Below are 7,448 nucleotides of genomic sequence, written 5' to 3'. Positions count from 1 at the left end.
AAGCTGCTTTGAGAGAGAATTATATCTTGATCACATTTACATCCTTAGAATACTTAAAACAATGCTTTGTAAATAGATGGAACTCGATGACTATTTGTTCCTTTAAAGTAAGCAGAAAATGCAGGAGCTAAATTCTAAAAGATGGATGCTAAGTTAGGGCAGAGCATACCTTATTTCCAGGTTTGGGGCGCAGATACAGAACCCAGGCCATTAGTTGATATGAAAAATATACCAGACAACTACATTTATCTGATCCTTCATTGGAATAGTGTATCCCCCCACAAAAATATCTTTTAAAGGAAGAAGTTGTCATTTATTAACATGGCATTTCATGTTTGCTTTCAAGTTCTATTTTTCAGCATCAGATTCAATATGCACAGTTTCTCTGGTAACTTGTGCTACTCTAGTAAGGGCTAACTGCCTGTTGATGGGGCAGTTTAAATGTGTCTGAGGAATAATTGTACCTGGCCTTTAACCTCAATGTTTTTAAAATGATCTCTGCTTTGTTTTTAAAGGTGACTAAGACAGTTTGATATCATAAAGGGCTGAATAAATATCCAAGGCAAATACATTTCAAGACAGAGATGGGCTGGCCCCCTACTGTTCACATGATAAGCTCATCCTGTGGGTATTTGGAATAGAAACACAATTATTTCTTGGTGAACTTTTATCCCCGCCCCCCTCTGAGCTATTTACTTCATGACTGTTCAGTACATGTAAATAAATGTCATTTTTCTTTATAATTTCAGAGTAACATCAGTAAGGTGAAAATTGCAGCAAACATCAGGATATAGGCCTAGATCCTGGGATCTTTGGTAACTGGAAATGCAGAAAACCCATCTTGCCCTGCGATCTATGAGAATTTGGCCAAAGTTACAGAGGCATGGCATATTAGGATTCTCCAGAAACCAGAGAGAGAGAGAGAGAGAGAGAGCGAGAGAGAGAGAGAGAGAGAGAGAGAGAGAGAGAGTCTTAGGACTTGACTCATGCAGTTAGGAGGCTCAGAACTCCCAATGCCAGCAGGCAGGTAGCTGGAGACTCAGGAGAGCATACGTGTAGTTCTACTTTGAAAGCCAGCAGCTCCAGTCCCAAGAATACATTTTCCAGTTCAAGTCTGAAGGCAGAAAATGACTGATGTCCCAGCTTAATCAGTCAAGCAAGAGGAGTTCCCTCTGTTTTGGCCTTTTTGTCCTACTCAGGTCTTCAATGACTGGATGAGGCCTCCGAATGTTAGGGAAGAAATCAGCTTTATTCTGTCTATGGATTCCAATGTTAGTCTCAAAATCCTCACAGACACACCCAGAATATTATTTGATCCTGTGACCCAGTCAAGTTGATACATAAACTTAATCAACACACTTGGTATTGCTTAAGACGGTGATTGGCTCTTGCCAATCAATTTATACAATTTATATATTATATTATATACAACTAATGCCCCAGTACATGGATTCCTGCACATTGAAAGGAAATTAATTAGAAGGTGGCCAGTGGGGCGGGACTGGGCGAGACAGGCCAGAATGCCCTGGAGGCAACTTCCTTCTCTCCCTCCCCAGCAGGCCACACCTAGGGCAGTGCCGCAGCTTGAAGGTCATCTGCAGAGTGAGTGGGGTCCCCCCTGCAGGTGGGATCCCTTAGCCTGGCCTGTGGGAATCGGGCCAAAACTGGCTCTCCAACATCCCCGAGGGGTCCCAGATTGTGAGAGGGTGGTTCTCTGGTTCCAGGGTGTGTCACCCAAGAACCGCCACTGCCAAGTCACCGGGCAGCTCCATGCTGGATCTATAAGCCAGGTGGTCAGACTCCCAGTTCCATTCTCTTTTCAAACTGCCTGTTTCTGACACCCAGGATTTGCAATAATCCTTTGAACAAAAAAATAAGCTGTGCCTGAGACTGCGTTGTTATCCAGGCTTTGCCACTCCCTGGAGAGGCCCGGTGCATGAAATTCATGCACAGAGGGAGATTTCCTCAGCCCAGCCTACACACACTCCAATCGGGGACCCCTCAGGGAATGTACAACTGCTGGTTTAGGCCCGATCCCTGTGTAATCAGGCCTAAACCGGTGGTCAAACATCCCTCTCAAAATCTGGGACCACTGGCTCCTAACCACTCACCTGCCTGCCTGCCTGATTTCCCCTAACCTCTCTGCCTGCCTGCCTGATCACCCCTAACTGCCTCTGCCTGATCACCCCTAACTGCCCTCCCTTGCCAGCCTGATCTTTTCCCCAACTGCCCTCCCCTCCCAGCCTGATCTCACCCCTAACTGCCCTCTACCGGCCAATTTGGTTCTCATTGGTCAGTTTCTATGCCAGTCAGCATCAAAAGCTTCACCTCCTAGGCAGCCATTGGCTCCTTACATTCACCCAGATTTGGTTCTTATTGGTCAGTTTCTATGCTAATCAGTGTCTCTGGGCCTATCAATAGGGCGGGATTAGAAAGGCGAGGCTGATCAGCTGCCCTGGTGGAGGCCTGGAGAGAAATGGAGGTGCAGCTGTTGGCCAGGCCGGGAGAGAGAGGCAAGTTTTGATCAATGGCTGCCACGGAGGCTACAGATCAGACCCTGCCTCTCTCTCTCTGCAGGCTTCTCTCTGGGCCTGATCTGCAACTCCCTAGGCAGACAGTGCTGGGTCGGGGTGCCCACAGGGGCCCCAGTCAGTGCTGGGTCACCATGGCAACCCAGCACTGACTTCCAGTCTGGTCGAGGCTTCTGTCCTAATTGGTCATGTAGGGGATCTGCTTTACTTAGAAGACAGTTCTCCAGACATAGTACTGGGGTGAAGGCCAATGGAGCACGTGCCATTTTGAATCAGTACTAGTCTGTTCTGTCATTTGGCCCTCCATGGCCAGGCTGGAACGCTTACCTTGTCATCAGGGCGACAACGCAAGCTTTCTGCGCCCGGCCTGTCCAGAGGCCCTCCGGGACCAGGCTGGAATGCTTGCCTCATCACCACAGTGACGAAGCAAGCATTCTGCCAGGCTGCTCACACTGCCTGCTCTCAGCGTCCACCCCCGAGGACTGGGGGTCTCCGGCGGGGCTGAGAGGACTGGACACCGCCATCTTGTGGCTATGGGTGCCACCATCTTTGTGGCGAAGTGATGGTCAATTTGCATATTCCATCTTTATTAGATAGGGTGATTTGGTATTCTTATGACTCCAAATTTACAGATGTAGAAACTAAGGCTGAGCAAAGTAAAATAAATTTCCCCAAGTCACAAAACATGTAAGTCACATGCCAAAACTAGATTCTATATCTATTTGGCACCAAAGCTCTGCATTGTTTATTCTATTTTGAACAACATACCTGAAAATCATAATACTCTCAAAATCTGAATTTATACAAAATCTGAATATTTAAATATAATAGTTCTGTTTAGGAATACTCTTTCTGCCTTAGAAGTCAATTTGCAAGAAATATCATTAGAAATAACTTTTCTTAACCTTTTGTACGTGTAGAGAAATAGCAACGAGAAGGGTACAATTCTGAGGTGTAAAGCTCAGAAAAGAGCAGGCTGAATTAAAATCATGAACACCAGACTATTGCTATTCCCTGGGAGAAATACATATTCCCGATACCAAAGTGTTTACATTTCTTTTCCCTAAATGACTTCTGTGTCAGGCCTCTCTGTCTCCCTATGGAAAGCACAATCAAAGAGATATGCTATGATAAAATTATTGTGATGTTAATGTTGATATGACAAACTATACAATAGACCTAGCTATCTTTCAAATTTTAGAGGGACAAGCCACCTAAAAAACATGCATGACACAGCTGAGTTTATGTTGTTTTCCAGACTTACATATTGCTCTTCCATGTTAGAGTTAAAAAAAAAAAAATCCAACAGCACATTATCTTTATCATCTGTATGTGATAATGATTTCAGCCACCATATTTTCCATTAAGCCATCTATTACAAGTTCACTTTTGAGCTCACAAGATTATTTATGCTTGATTACTTTATTTAGCATAATTCTCTAGCCCTAAATGCACATCACTACCCTTGACAAAACATTTTATAAAATCCAATGGATATTTTTGCTTATAGCTGTAATGGAATAATTGATAACAGACTAGCCTTCCCAATTATAAATTTGGGTAAAACATACTGTTGTCAGATAAAGAAAAACAAAGAGTATATGACTACAATCCTAAAAGAAGTGAAACAATGACAGAGCTCCATTAATTGTCCATTAATACCTGACACACAAGCAAAACTTATTAGACATATTTATGCCTGGGCACATTTTCCACCCACAACATGATGATCTCACAGAATGAGGCAAAAGACAAAGATCAGAACTTGGGGCCATGAAGGTGGGTGAAATTTGTAGGACTTTATTCCAGAGATAAAAGACCTCCAGAGAGGGTAGGAGTCTTTGAGTCTTTGAATAAATGCTAATCAGATCATGTGCAAGATGAAACACTATAAAGCCAAGCAAAAGCACTACCATAAAAATAATAATTATTGGGGGTGGGGAGTGGCTGTGACCAAAACATTCCTGGGGCTCACAGGGGACTGGGAGATGTTGAGCTCTGATGGTAGGAGTAAAGGGAAATTACTGAACAGCTGAGGCATTTAGGAGATCCTAGAAAGACCACACTCTTTGATCCTAGAGTAAAGACTAATATAAACCAATTTAAATTGTAAAACAAGCCTTTTAAAGGAGGCTGTTCTACATGTAAACTAACTTCCATCCTGTATAATGCAGCACTCTTTAAAGAAAAATAATACACAAATACTCAACAACATAGAACCATAATACCTGACACACAAACAAAACTTATTAGACATATTAAAAATCAAGAGAAAATAACTTATAACCAGAAGAAGCAAAAAATGAAAAGTCAGGAGAAATAGACCATGGAATGATAGAACTGACAGAGTAAGGCTGTAAAAAGAGCTATTTTAATTATGCTCAAGAATGTAAAGGAAAAAATGAACATGATAGAAAAGCAAATGGAATATCCCAATATAGAAATAAACATACAAATATCTAAATGGAAATTCTAGAATTGAAAAATTCAACATAAATAAATTATAATATAATATGATATCTGCAATAAAACAATGTATGTATACATACATAAACTTAAAAGTTAATACAAACTATAGAAGGAAAAGGTCAGTGAACTTGAAGACTGGGTAATAGAAACTATTTGAAATTCAGAAACTAGAGAAAAAAGGAAACATTTTCTAGCTCATTTTATGTGGTCAGCATAACTCTGATACTAAATCCAGACAAGATCATTACAAGAAAACAAAAGTACAGACCATTGTTCCTCATGAATTTCTATAAAACTTTCCTAATAATAAATTACCAAATTAAATCCAGAATATTATAAAAGAGTAATACATAATGACCAAATGAAGTTGATTCTAGAAATGCAGTTTGATTAACATGCATAAACAGACCAATGTTATACACCACATTAACAAAAATAACAGTAAAATCATCTGCCATCTCAATAGATTCAGAAAAACATTGGAAAAAATTCAACATCCATGTTTTATTTAAAATCTATATAAATTATCAGCAAATATAATGGAAAGGAACTTCTTCGACCTGATAAGAGGAATTGGGGCAAAACGTGCAGCTAACTTCAATGTTAACAGTGAAAGGCAGATTGTTTTCCATTTAGGTTCAAGTTTGTAAAAAAGGAGTTCACGTCTCATCACTTTTATTCAACATTTTACCAGAGGCTTAAGCATATTCAATAAGATAAGACTTTAACTAAAAGGCATATAGATTTGAAAGAAAGATGAAATAGTGTTTTATTCACAACTGATCATCTATGTAAATATAAAAATAAGTAAAATGCAAATGAAGTTGGGACTCCATAATGGACAGGACCAACTCGGGAGGAGGGGCCAGGTGCGGCCCAGAGCCTGAGAGAACAACACACAGGTGCGACCCGAAGCCTGAGAAATCAACACAGCGGGGCACCCGCTCCAAGCCTCCTGGGGACACGCACCCTGTGGACACACACACACTCTCACACACGGGGTGCTTGCTTTGAGCCTCTGCAGTGTGGCTGGGGGCAGGCCCCCACTGGAAACTAACACACACACGGGGCACCTGCTCTGAGTCTCCACGGTGCAGCTGGTGATAGGCCCTGAGTGACACACACACACACACACACACGGCGCCTGCTTTGAGACTCCATGGCGTGGCTGGGGATAGGCCCCCAGTGGACACACACACACACGGGATGCCTGCTCCGAGACTCCAGGGCCAGACATCAGTAGGACATCCCCCGAGGACTCCAAGCCTGTGAGAGAGGGCAGGCTGGGCTGAGGGACCCCCACCACCTAGTGCATGAATTTTGTGTACCTGGCCTCCCAAATCCATGAAATGCAAATGGATAAATTTAACAAAATATGTGCAATATCTGCACACTGAAAACTATAAAACTTTGCTGAGAGAAATTAGAGAACTTCTAAACCAGTGGTTCTCAACCTTCCTAATGCCGCAACCCTTTAATACAGTTCCTCATGTTGTGGTGACCCCCAACCATAAAATTATTTTCGTTGCTGCTTCATAACTATCATTTTGCTACTGTTATGAATCTCAATGTAAATATCTGATATGCAGGATGTATTTTCATTGTTACAAATTGAACATAATTAAAGCATAGTGATTAATCACAAAAACAATATGTAATTATATATGTGTTTTCCGATGGTCTTAGACGACACCTGTGAAAGGGTTGTTTGACCCCCAAAGGGGTCACAACCCACAGGTTGAGAACTGCTGTTCTAAACAATCATTCATAGGCTACAAGTAACAATATTGTTAAGATGCCTTTGCTCCACAAATTATTCTATGGATTCAATACTATCTCAAACAAAAATCACACCAGGCATTATGTAGAAATTGATAAGCTGTATCAAAACTTATATGAAAGTGCGAGGGACCTAATGTGAACAAAGTAATATTGAGAAAGAACAAATTTGGAGGATTTGTTCTGATGTTTCAGATTAATTATAAATCTGCATCAATCTAGGCATTGTGGTATTGTATAAAAAACACACAAATAGTTTAATGAAAGAGAATGGTGCCTTTAGAAATAGGCCTTCTAGTATTTGTTCAAATTAATGCAAGGGAGAAAAAGAAACATTCCAAACATATTCAGAAACAAATGCTTAGCTAAATGGGAGAGAGAGAAAGAGAGAGGTAGAGAGAGAAACAGAGAGAGACAGATAGAACCTCATCCTCTACTGCAAATGTACAAACATTAAGTTCTAGATGGCTTATAGTCCTAATTTTAAAGTTAAATCTATAAAGTTATAGAAGAAAACATAGGAGATTATAGGGTAGGCAAAAATTTCTTAGAACCTGGAAAGCATTAATCATAATAAAATAAAACAGGTAAATTTACCAAAAGTAAAAACTGTTCATTAAGAAATAGTGTTAAGAAAATGGCAGGTAACCACATATTGGGAAATATATT

Source organism: Myotis davidii, unplaced genomic scaffold (genome assembly GCF_000327345.1).
Source record: "Myotis davidii unplaced genomic scaffold, ASM32734v1 scaffold259, whole genome shotgun sequence".
In the NCBI taxonomy this organism is placed as follows: domain Eukaryota; kingdom Metazoa; phylum Chordata; class Mammalia; order Chiroptera; family Vespertilionidae; genus Myotis; species Myotis davidii.
Note: the sequence above shows the minus strand (reverse complement) of the source record.